The sequence below is a fragment of the Mchenga conophoros genome, linkage group LG5 (assembly GCF_057382185.1).
Source record: "Mchenga conophoros isolate Kocher_MC1m ecotype Shallow Benthic linkage group LG5, M_conophoros_male_GT1.1, whole genome shotgun sequence".
NCBI lineage: Eukaryota > Metazoa > Chordata > Actinopteri > Cichliformes > Cichlidae > Mchenga > Mchenga conophoros.
In genome coordinates, this window is record NC_140530.1 from 8,522,211 (window position 1) to 8,535,963 (window position 13,753).

Sequence of the window (13,753 nt, forward strand, 5' to 3'; positions counted from 1 at the left end):
AACAAGTTGTAGTACCCTGAAAATAACACAAGCAGTCTTGTATATGTGCAGGAACCATGACTTGGCATTTACTAATTCCTGGCAAACTTTCTAATGGAATTTCCTACTATGAGTCTGAGCTGGCTGAGCTTTGTACTCATATATTTCTCAGAACAGCATGCTAACACATTAAGAGTAGGGCATGATACAGATGGCAGGACACCAGAGTCTACTTATAATTCCACACATTTTGAGCTGAGATTGGATTATTTCAGTGTCAATGAAATGGCATTCCCTTCTTCTTTTAAACTTACGGTTTTACTATAGTTAAATGCTAATTGCTAAATGTATTTAGCCTCTTAAGTAGCACCTGTTAATGGAGTGGTTTCCATGATTAATAATAATACAATGGTCATGAGAAGAGCACAGTATTGACAACATTAAAGAGCGGTATGTATGACATACATACATCTCCTTTAACTGCCTATAGGACAAAATCTTTAATGTTCAAACATATAAGATGTGAACTGTCAGCAGCCTAACGTGAAGCCATCACTTAAGAAATAAACAACAGTTTTAACATAATTAACGCAAATGAAAAATGTATTCTTCTGATCTGTGAGGAAAAACCTAAAGTTAACTATCTTAATCATGAATTATTATTATTTTTAAACACTATTTATCTTTTCATCATCTGATTGAAGTAGGTGGCACTCACAGGGATCCTTTTATGCAGAAGAAGAGTCAAATGATGTGTGAAATCCCCCTTTTTATGTGAATGCAAATAAAACCTGAGGCTTTGAGGCAAATTTGATAAACACTGTCTTGATACTTGTAACCTCTGACTGGGATTTTAGGTTTTGTTGCAAAGAAAGCCTGGCTATATTGAACGTCCTCCATACTATAGCTCACTGTACAATAACAGAACAGGAATGTGCTGACACAAAAATCTAAACAATAAACCTCAGAAAGACACACTCACACTTTGCTATGTTAACTGAATATAAAACCAAAACGAGATAAAAACCCAAGACCATGAAAGAAACTTTTCTTAAGAAAAGTAAGTTTAATCAGTTTTACTCTTGTATTTAATTTATATTCTACATACCCACTGAAAATAATCTTATGGCTTGTGGTGAGATTTTCTTTTAGAAGGCCTAATATTGCCTCTAGTTACAACCAATGTCATGAGAAATACACCACTGAGCAAGCAGCAACCTCAATACTAAAACAGCCAGTGTGGAATAGCCAATGGCAGCAGTTCTTGAAATGATTACTTGAGAAGGACGTAGAATGTCCTGTATATGTCTTCTTGTCTCGTTGTCCTGATTTTTTCACACTAAAAATAATAATAATAATAAAAACTAGAACACATTTTAAAACTGTTAGCATTAAAGTAAAAGTCATTTATTTGAATTCAAATACAAACAGTCTCATCATTAAAAACATGGAAAGTTAAAAAAAACAAAACTGTGTTAACTTGAGGCTAGCTCCAAAAGCGGCTAATGAATGTCAGTCAAAGTGCTGTGTTAGTATTTTTAAATATTTCTAAACTTTTTAAGACTGGAAAATACCTGTATTCTGCAAACTGACTGTGAAACTCATAAAAACTAAGCTAAAATGAAGTATTTCCAGTCAAAAATTCAGTGGAAATCAGCAAATGTACTTTAATTTAACACAATAACTTAATCACATTTTTAAAAGCTGATTACGAAATACAACTGCAATAACTGTGCTTCAGTTGTGCGCCAGTGCTTATACAATTTAACACAATATTAATACTGTATCTGTGCATGCCCATATGGAAAAGATATATATAAATCTTATAAAGTTTGTATCTGTCTTGTGTGAAACTTGTATGAAAAGCATACAAGAGTGAAAACAGATATAAGATCCCTTGAAAAATTATATAATGAAATTTGTATGTTTTGTATACTTACTAAAAAAATATATGAAAGTAATGAGAAAGTGGCCACTTTCATGAGTAAATCATATATGTTTTTACTATTTCTTTTCCATATGGGTGCACCTTGGTAACCACACTTATCAGTGTTACTGAGCTTAGCACTCCACCCACAATCTAAATATGGCCACATTTAGATGTGTTTAAAGTTTTAGTCAGTGATTTCAAATGACAGCACAAAAACCTCTGGATGTTGTCATGGTGGCCATGTTTGTTACATTAGGTAACACAAAAAGCACTTCCATGTGACTAGTAACTCTATAGCATCAAAGCAATTTTCCAAAAAATTTGGTATTGTAGAAGTTTTCCTTCTTTTTCTCACTTGGATTCAGAAAATGAAGCATTTAATAATTTGTTTAGGTGAATCAAGTCTATAAAGTCATCAAGGCTTTATATACGGTGTATAAAAACTGATCTTAGACAGAACATCAGCTGCCTTTATTTACTTTGTTTCTTTATGTACAGCTATGTACAGGTTGTATACAACAGTTTGTACAAATTATGCATTTTGTTGACTTACTAAATACTAAATACAAGTTCTTAAAATAATATTTTTTTCATTAAAAAATGTTACTAAAATCAGTCTTCTTTTTCTTATCGTTGTTGTTGTTCTTGTTATTTGGGCCTTGATGAAATATGAGGTTGATTAAGTCGCTCATTGAAATTGTTAAACTGATGACAACTCGTGAGCTGATGAATGCTTTTACTCTTCAAACTTTGTGGTGATACTCAGCAACTAAGGGCTCTTTACGGCAGCTGACTGGATATGAAAGCTAATTGAAGCCTGCAAAGCAGAGGAAGTCTATAAAAAGAAATCAAAGCTTCCAGCTTGCAATTTCCACTGACTAACCCGTCATTAAGAAATGGCAGTTTAGGGGATTTATGGAAGTTGAAACGAAATCTGGAACACCAAGAAAACTTGAAGGCATGACTGTATGCCTGCTGAGCAGGAAGTTACAGCAGCACCATGTGACTGCAGAGGTGCTGCAGGAAAGCTAAAGTGACACGAATGCTTACAAGTATGTTCATTGTAGCCTTGATATGATTTGTAAACAGGGTTTATTCTACCAAATAAAATATTATTTAAAATATGCACTAGAGATGGCATGATACCACTTTTTTATGTCCGATACCGATATCATAAATTTGGATATCGGCCGATACCGATATGAATCTATAGTGTGTTTTTAATCAATAAAACTGTTTTTTAAATATCTTGCTGCATTTTGTATAAGTTCATACTCAAGTTTAAAAAACAAAACAAAACACTAAAGCTATTCTGTTATACCTGTATGCAAAAAATACACTGCACCCAAAATATTTCATAGTTCAGCAAAACTGATCAATCTAATAAACTTAAACCTACTCCATCCTCCCTATTCTGGTATTTTACAGAGTACTTAGCAGAAATATTAAGCAACCTAACTAATAGGGTTGCAAATTCCCAGCAAAAAAAAAAAAAAAAAGGGAACCACCCCCCACCTCATGATGCTTAATCGATGTAATCAACTTTAATTTGATGTAGTGTGAAAAAAAAATGCACAGAAATCAATTCTTTTTCAAGAATAATTAAAAAGATTCAACATCTTTTTTCAACAGAACTGCACAGATGGTATCTTCCCAAAGGAAAAAGTACTATAGCTTACTAGGGTATATTAGACTTAACAGTTACTATATACAGTAATGGACTTCTATACATTTTACATCAGATTAAAACTTTGGGTGTAAGATTCAGATAATTATTTATTAAACGCTAGATATTTTAAATGAGAATAAGAAAGAAAAGTATATCTTTGTGCCCCCTTTTCCCTGTTAATGCCCTATCGGCCCCCCTGGCTAAACTTGCTAGATCCGCCCCTGCACAGTTACCAGCCGTCAGCTACGTAGAAAAGGATCCTGGTGTAGAAAGTAATATTAAATACATTCTAACAACAGCTGATCAAGCTTAAACGTGCTGCTGTTGTTCAGCCGCTGGTTTCCTCTTTCTGGCGTGAAGTGGGCAATAAACAAACAAGAGAGACGGACTCGCGACAGAAAAGGCGATTAGCTGATCATTGAGCAGTTTCATGACTGAAGTAGCAGCAGGAGAGGGAGGGAGAGAGAAGAGGCAGTCGCTCCATATATCGGTTGTTAAGCTTAACGCGGGAATGCTTTACAAACATTCAGAGATGAACTTACACACTTGCTTTACTTCTCTCTGGGATCACTTCCTCGGAGATGAAATGCCGGTTTGGTTGCGAGGCTACAAATACTCAACCAGACCACTGACAGGTCTCACACACCACAGCCGCTCTATCACGTGGTGCATACTGCTCGGTTATGAGGCCATGTCGCAAGTTTTGTGAGGTGCTTGTTTGATATTTAATGGATCGGATTACATTTTTTATTTCTCTCCAATATCCGATCTAGTAATTTAGGTCAGTATCGGACCGATACCAATACGTAATATCTGATCGGTCCATCTCTAATATGCACCTCATTACCTCCCCCTAATACCATTGCCTAATTTTTGTGCCCTTTTTAAACTTTATATTTATTTTTATTGCTGGATCTTAACATACTCACTGTCCTTTAGAATATACTCAAATTGCAGTTTTACTTACTTAGAAGGTGTTACCTTACCGATTTGGCTGCCATTGATAAGGAATAATTTTCAAACAATTTTCAAACATAGCCAATGTTCATAATAACTGCTTCCAGCATGAAGCTGAATCCATACTGTTCATTACCACAATTCCTATACTTTCATTTAAAGAATCGATAGATAGTATTGTAATATAAATTTACAGTAAACTTTTATGCAACAGTTTGCAAAGCATTTGCAGTAATGGATGTTCATCTGCTAAATGTTCCTTGAGCAGCTTACATTTTATTTTAAACTGAATTTTCTGAAACTCAGAGCCTGGAGAACAAAAACTGTGTAACTGTCCAAATGCTTACCCACTGGACTGTACATTACGTAACAACGCTGATTTCTTTTTACTTTGTGTTTTTTGATTTTCCTACTTTTTTCCACTTAGACCACCTTTGACATTTTCACGCTGAGGTGTTGCCCACATCTCTTAGTGTTTTTTTTTTCTTCACAGCACAGATCCAAAGTGCACCAATGAAACAAAGTGTTATTCTCGCCAGTGGATGTTGTTATACCTCCAACTTTAGAGAACTGGCAGAAACAACAATGGGAGCAGTATACTCTATGCTGCCAAGCCTGGAGCTTGAAAGAAAAAAAAGCCTTCTCTCAGTCAAAGCTGTATATGTCTCTGGGAAGAAGTGGACACCTTCAGGTAATTTTCATCTTTCTCATAACTTTTCCCTTGTTTTTTATCTTTCCAGTTTCTTTCCTCGTGGTGCCCATTCAGAAGGTCATTGTTAAGTATCAAAACAGCGAGAATGTGCAAAGCACCAGGAGACCTTCAAAATTATACATTTTCTTTCCATGTGCACTCCCTGCTCGGGGGTCAGGGGAGCACAGCAGCATTAGACTCAATGTTATGTTCATAGAGGAGCTGCTTGATGATTCCCAGCCTTCTGACCTCTTTTTAAGAATTTTATAACACTAATTTGCATATATTTATACCAACATATGGCTTCTTGGAGAATCCCTAATTTAGTGCATCAGCCCCAGTCGACCCCAGTTTTTAGAAGAATCCTCAATTGGAGTAATTTAAAACATTTATTTTCCCGTAGTGTAACCTTCAGTTATTTTTTGGACTTGCCTATAGTGCACACAGATATTATATGCTAGTGACGTGTGTACTGTGTGACATGCAGCATTTCTCCTTACTAGCAGCAGCGCCTGCAGATTCATCAGAACATGGTCCAACATTCTGAATTAATAAACATTATGTCTGTCACACAAAAGCTAATATAGAATAGTGACAATTCAAATGAAAAACTGTGAAGGCTCACTGGTTCAAAGGTTCAAAGTTTACATATGAAAAAGCCCATATTAATCGCCATTTTGGGGCCTGGCATGGCTGCAGTAGTCACTGTTAGGTGGTGAAAGCAGAAAGCCTGATAGAAGAGATATTTCCTTGGTTATCTCTTTTTTTTTGGAAAGTTGTTTTTTTTTTTTTTGTTATTACTAATAGTGTGCTTTAAAATTACATGCCGGAACTCAATTTGGAGCATTGGAGGGATGATTGAGAAGAGTTATTCATTAAAAGACACAAGGCAACAGCGGAGTTAGTTTTTGCAGTGAGTGGAGCATTAACCAGTACTTTCTGCTCCCCCTACATTTTTCTATAAAGACTTTTACAAAATGCCGAAATGAAAACTGTAGAGCATACCAAAGCCCCAGTCTGTCTCTGTAGTGTGCAGCATACTGTAACAGCATGCTGTCAGCTTTTGTGTTTTAGTTCGTTCTTATTTTCACAAATTAAAAGAAGACACTGAAATCTATATAAAAATGCAGCTAGTAATGTTACTTAACTAACAATGTAAATTTTGTGTAATAAATAAAGATAATAATGTTGTGTCAGGTGATGCTGTTTGGGGTTCTGAAGGTCTATATTTTTAGGATAACTCCTGTTAGTTACCCGCATCTGACTATGTGTCAAATACCTGCATCATCACACTGCAACAGAAACTTCAAAGTGAACTATAAAACCGAGAATGAACTGTGGCAGTTTAGGCAATGCACAGTAGCAATAGGTTTATATATGTTGGACTGGTCTGAATCTTATTCAGTTACTGCCCTGGCATTCATTCAATAAAAAAACTAAACTAAACTAAATAAAAAACAGATCAAATTCAACTCTGGTCATGTCCCAACTCCTGTCTGGATCAGTTTGGATCTCTTTGTAGTTATTTTTTCCAACACAATCTGTTTTCCTTATTTCAAATGGCCTATCCCCCAAAAGCTTTATTGAAACATTTTAAAAAATATACAAAATCCCAGATATTTGTTATGACATGTTTGCTTTTGCTAATAAAACTTTATATTCGTTAAAGACTTTGAAAAGGTCCCTGTTTGTTTTGTTTTTTAAAATATTATTAAGCATGTGAATCTCATTAAAAATAATTTGTCTAGTAATGACAAATAATTAAATTCTCTGTGAAACAGTCATGTTTCTACATAAATAGATTACATTTTTACTGAACAATTACTGAAACAAACAAAATAAAAAACTGTAGCAATAAAAACATTTTTTTAAGTATTGATTTTTTTTACCCTGTATTTGATGATGACAGAATGGCTCTACTTGAACAATAATAAATATCTTCTTTCTTTTAATATTTTAAGATAAATATCATGGTCCATGATGACATATATGCATATTCCTCAGTCCAAAATGAAGGCTCTTCTCTTTATTTACCTGTTGCCATGGCGAATCAGAGTATCAGCGCTCCACTGATGATGGCCGTCTTTCTCTACTCGTGCACATGCCTAACTCAGGCTGACCATACTCGGAGCTGACTGAACTATCCTAACCAAAAACTGAACGTTACCTGGCAAAGGCGCAGGCGTACAGCATTAACTGACAACCTGCCTTATCAGTGAGCAGAGGCCAAAACTCCCTTGGAGACAGTGGGAGGGATGTCAGGAACTGAAAAGGCATAATAAAAAATAACTGCAGACTGTAGTTTTTGCATCACACCATCAGGATTTAAATGACATTTCACAAGGTATTAAAAAGATTTCAAATGTAACTTGGTAATTGCTTTAATCACACTCCAAACAGTACAGTTATGCAATGTGCTTTCAACTGAATGTGAAAATGTGATATTCTCACTGAGTCATATTTTATGTATAATTCTATTGTCCAATGAATGAAATCTTTTTTAGAAACTTCATGGTTGTACATTTTCTGTAAAAAATAAAATAAAATAAGAGAGAGACACCTAACAATGTTAAGAGCACATATATAAAAGAAGTGCAAACCATATAACCAGGAATAAGCAAAACATTTCTATACATTTCTAAAATGATAAATTCTAGAATAAAATACTATTTCTTAATATTTCCTGACACCATTTCTTTCTTAGGTTCAAAAATACAGCACATCGAGGTGTCAGGGTTGGGAAATAACTGGAGGTTTTAAAAGAAAGACAAGGTTATTTTCAAGTAGTCAGTAACTTCAGACTTTTAAAACGAGCAACGACACTAATTATATTGTAAGTAATTTTAAGTAGTGAGCAGCCTCAGGCTATTTTAGAAGAATGCACAATGTTTCCCCATCTCACTTTGTAATTATAGTGATTTTAGGGGCAAAGGCTGTATCACCTCCCATTTCATGTTGTAATTACACATTATTTTGGTGTGCGGGGCAGAATATCCACTGTTCAACTGCACTCTTATATAAAAAAGACAAATGCTGTTCTCCTTTTCCTCCTTTGTAAGGTGACATTACAGAGCACAAGCCAATATGGTTTTACAGTAATGGAAGCAAGATGGTTTGTTTTCAGTTACCTTTAATTAAAAGAAAAAAACTTTAAACAGACACGGCTGTGTGGATTTCTTGACAAATAACTGCTTTAACAAAATATCTTCGCTAATTAGCGTTATAACAAAAAAGAACAGCAGGAGCATGAAATAATCCCTTAATCCATCAAGAAATGAAAATAAATTTGGACTACGGCTTCATTTATTTGACAAGTTGTTTTTGTTTGGGGTATTTTTGTTTGTTTTATCTTGAACACTCACAACAACAGCAATGTTTTTGAAGGATGAGTATGTGAACAGTGTTGTGGAGATGGAGACGGCGTCAGACAGGGATGTGAGTTTGAAGCTTGAAATTGAAGGGCTGATGATGAATGTTGTCAGTGAGTGTGTCCCACAGGTTGTTGTCAGTTAGAAGAGAAAGATTTGGATGAAGTGGTAAAAAGATTCCCGAGAGGGGAGAGCGTGGTGATTGGAGTAGACTTCAATGGACTGTAGGGGAAGGGAAGGGAGGTGAGGTTGTTAGGTATGGACTTAAAGAGAGAATAAGGTATATGTTTGTGGATTTAAGGAAAAAATATATGGAAATCAATATATGGAAATGGCTGTGGTTAACACCTACATAAGCAAGAGAGAGGAACATAGGGGGATGTATAAGAGAAAGGTGCATGCAGGTGTAGAAGGTGCAGACTGAAAGAGATACAAGACTGCAAGGTTGTAGCTAGAGAGCATCGTATGGTAGTCTGCAGGAAGGAAACGAAAGCAAGAATTAAAGGTGGAAGTTGAAGAAGGAAGAATGCTGCGCAGAGTTCAGGAAGGAGTTTAAACGGGATCTAGGTGAGAAGATGACTGGGAAAGTACAGCTAAAGTGGCAGGGAAACTGCCAAGAAGGGGTTTGGTGTATCCTCTGGACTGAGGAAAGAGGACAAGGAGACTTGATTGTGGAATGAGGAAGCATTCAAAGGAAGAGGTCGGCAAAGAAAATGGGGACTAGTCGGGGAGATGAAGAGTAAAGACGGGTACCAGGAACTAGGTGTACTGCAAAGAGAGAGATGGCAAAGGAAAAGGCTTTGGTCACAAAGAATAGCCACTTGTTTCTGTGCTACCAAAGTGCTACCAAAGCTCCCTGGCTTTCATTCAAAATGTGTTTATCGTCAGCACCTGCAAATTAAACTACTTACACATTATAAATGTCTTCAAGCTCACACTGAGGCCTGTGGAGCAGTACACACATTTATATGTGTATTTGTATATGAATATTTCACACTTTAAGGCTGCCCGTTTATTTAAGGGAGATAAACAAAATACATTGGATTTGTACATAATAATATCACAGATGATAAAGTCAATAGATTTTAAGTAGATGCTTGTGCATTCTTAGTCTTATATGTTGAATTGAACTATGTGATCTGTTCAAAGTTCCCAGTCAGTGCTGTTCTGCAGTCTGACTGTACATGATGTTATTAGCACAAACACTTTAAAAGTGATCATTTAAGACTTCAGCAATAATACAGGCAGCAATGTAGTTAGCAATAAAACAGTTTTATTGGGAATTAACTTAAAAAACAAACAAACATCTGTCTCCTATTTTTTGTCACACAGGAAAAAAGCATCAATTTCTGATGAGAAGACTTATTTCTTTTTTTTTTGTTTGTTTGTTTTTCAACAGGAGAAGAATATCTCTAACAAGTTGATTTGTTCACATTGTCACATCTTAATTTTTAAGTGAAATGTGCACTTTGAGTTTATACACTATGTATATAAGGCAATCGTTTCCTTTTGCAGTATTTTTGTGTGGTTCGTTTTTCTATGTCTTAACAAAAGGGGAACAAAGGTGTTTAAGTTCACCTAGGATGGTTTGTTTTAATTTTCACATGGTCTTACTGAGGTGATGCGAATTAAAACATGCATTCCTTTTTCTTTTTCTTTTTTTTGGCGGGGGGGGAGGGGGGGTGCTGGAAAAGCTTGAAAAGGGACCTTGAAAGAGCTTGAAGTGAATGATTGTGCGAGACACGTTAGTGAACCTCAGCTTTGTGTATCTCTAGCTCTGTGAATTTTCCCTGTGATTTCTGCATTAGCGTAACCCACCCGTGACCGACCCGATGTTTGAACCTTTGTGAAGAGAGTAGCGAGAGTGAATGTGATTCCCTCCCCGGACTTTCCTTTATGAGCCCCCGCTATTCCCCCACTGTATATATCTGCACCTGGTGACTTTGTAAATAAACGTTGTTCCTTGCATTGCACTCCTTGCACTCTGCTCTGCGCCTGAGTCCTACTACAGTCCGTGACAATGTCTGAGGAACGAGAAGAAGTTTACTGGTATCAACTTTCAACAACAAGGGTGATGTGTAGAGCTATGGTGACTACATGGGGATCAAGTTTATGAACCACACACAGAAGAGAGGTGATGAGCAGTGAGTAGCAGTATGGTACTGCAGATGCTTGCTTTGAGAGTGCTGATGGAAATATACAGAAAAGCTCAACAAAACTTCACTGTGCCTTCATGGATCCTTAGAAAGCCAAGAGAGGAACTTTGGTACTGCATGATGAAGTCAGGAGTGTCTGAAAAGTATGTGAGGGTGGTGCAGGACAGCGAGACAGTGGTGAGGTGTGCAGTAGGAGAGACAGATGGGTTGAAGGAGAGGGTGGGATTACATCAGGGATCGATCCGAGGTCCTTGTTTGCAGTAGTGACAGGCTGGCAGATGAGGTCAGGCAAGAGTCTCCATGGACCGTGATGTTTACAGACGACATTGTGATCTGTAGCAAGAGTGGGGGGCAGGCAGAAGAGAGTGGGGGGGCTTTGGAGAGAACAAGCAACACAAAATACATGTGTGTGAATGAGAGAGTACCTGGGATTAACCATTCAATGCAACAGACAATGCACAAGAGAAGAAAGAGCAGGCTCGGTGGAGTGGGTGGAGACAAGTGCCATGGGTGATTTGTGGGAGAAGGATAGCAGCAAGAGTGAAAAAAAGACAGATGGCCAAGCTGGAAGTGGCAGAGCTGAAGATACAAAAACTTTTATTGGGAGTGACCAGAAATGACAGGATTAAACATGAGGTTGAACAGTTTGCAGACCAAGTTAGAGAGGTAAGACACCGATGGTTGAGACATGTGTAGAGGAGGGATAATGGATATACTTGACAGAGGATGTTGAATACAGAGCTGCCAGTCAGGAGGAAAAGAAGAAGACCACAGAGAAGATCCACGGATGTGGTGATGGAGGACATGCAGACTTTTGGTGGAGGAAGATGCTGGGAATAGGGTGAGTTGGAGGCACTATGGCGACTGAAGAAGAGGATTAATCTATGATTAATTTATATGGCTGTAGTTGGCATAAATCTTCTAACAATTATGTTGCTAAATACATTATGAGAAATATATTGTTTTGTTTTTTTAATTTAGTTTCACATGCATTCTTCTGTTCCCGCTCTTCAGTCATCGCATCTGTTTCTCATCAGAGTTGTCACCCATCTAAATTTAAGCACCAGCTCCAACATCCGGTCTGGACTGGATTGTCATCAGTAGTAAAGCAGTAATCAAATTCCTTCTTGCCACCTGTATTTTCCTGCGTTTTTGCTATGCTAACTCCTGAGAGAACTCCTGTTTGTTAGTCACTCCTGTCTGTCCACTCGCCAATAGTACCAACTCTCCGGGGGTACCTGACCGTTGGCTCCTCCTGCTGTTCATCTCATTCTCATCAAGTAACAACACTTGCTCTTCACACAATCAGTTTCTGCCATGGACTAATCCTCGACTCTTCCCTCCCAGAGTCGTACTCCTGAGCTACCTGACCAGTTTTCCCAATCCATTGTCATTCTCAATGCCATACAAATAAAACCTTTGAGGTATGTTAAGGTTGCACTCTTGCTTTAGAGTCGGCAAACTGGCTTTGCCTTTTACCTTCAAGAGTTTGTAGTTTCCCACATGTTCAGACAACATGCATGATCAACCTAATATTGTTGTACTTTTAAATTTATAATATTTGAATTTGCTAAAAAAGAAGAAGAAGAAGAAGAAGAAGTAGTATGATTTTCTACTTATCTGTATTTTTTAAACCAACTCCCAGTTTTGACCCATTCTAACCACAAGCTCATCGCAGTCAACATTCTTTATCAAGTAAAAAGCACTGCTTATACAGCACAGCAACACTGCAAACTTTGATGCTTGGCTCTTTGTTTTAAATAACTCTCTATATCTAATCTTGCAGAAAGATGCAATAATAACTGTATTTGGAAACTCACATCAATTTTTTAAAGAAATTACTGCAAAAGCAGAAAATTGAAGGGAGAAGAATCTTCCTCTTCCTTCCTTATTCCTGCTTTTGTCTTCATCTAAACAGGAAAAATTTGACTTGGTTCCATCAATTTTTGATAGTATTTTTTTTTCTTGTAAACCAAAATATGAATGCCGTTGAACAGTGTATATTTTACCATGTGCACCAAAATAATTTGTAATAACAATGTGTGCACAGAGCACACTCTTAAAATTACTGTGCACTTACAACATTACATAGAGCAGAAGTTATTTTCTCTAAACTACCTAAAATTTACTCATCAACTAAAATTACTGAGAGTAGAATTTTTTTGTTCTTATTATTCAAACTTGCATCTGTTTCTCCTTTGTTCTACTGAATGTCGGGGTAGATACTGAAAATTTTGGCCTAGTTTTAGAAAATTTCACGATAAAAGTTGTGAAATTGCACTTTAATTTTCAGCCTATATCATGAAGTGCCACCAAAAATTTCTTTTGACTTCTTTCAAGAGATGGTTGGAGATGCGAAGCTTCAAAGGGTCTCCAGCCATGGTTGGTCTACAGGCAATCGAGCAGGACTTGTGCTCTCTGAAACAGATGCTTGTGCATGCAGAATACAGAATGGTGTCATCACTCATTTTGCCACCTCACTTACTTGTAGATGAAGGTGGATGGAGTGTATGTGATAGCCTCATATCTCTGCAGACCTTGATCTGTCATTTTCCCAAACACAAACCCCCACTACGGTACACCTCTCCTCAACCAATCAGACCCCAAATGACCTTAATTAATGGAATCTCCCCACCTCTGTTTTTTCCATTAGTCTCCCCGAAGCCCCTGGATTTCTCCTATGACCATAAACATTAAAAATTCATATCGCCATCATTTTAATATTTAAGTCAATCAAATGGTTTGCATCAGATAAAACTAACAGCAATTACCCATGCAGGGACAGGAAAATGTATTTAGTGTGAGTGACAGTTGATAAAACATGAAGCTGAATGTCTGCAGGTTTTTACCTATTTTTATTTATTTTAAGCAACTGCATCTTCAAGGCATCCTTCACTTAAAAGTGAATCACTAGCACAGCTTATAAAGTAAATGAGATATCCATTCCACAGCTGCTGATGAAAGACATAAAATCTATTGGTTAAAGTGGCTTATACGATTAAA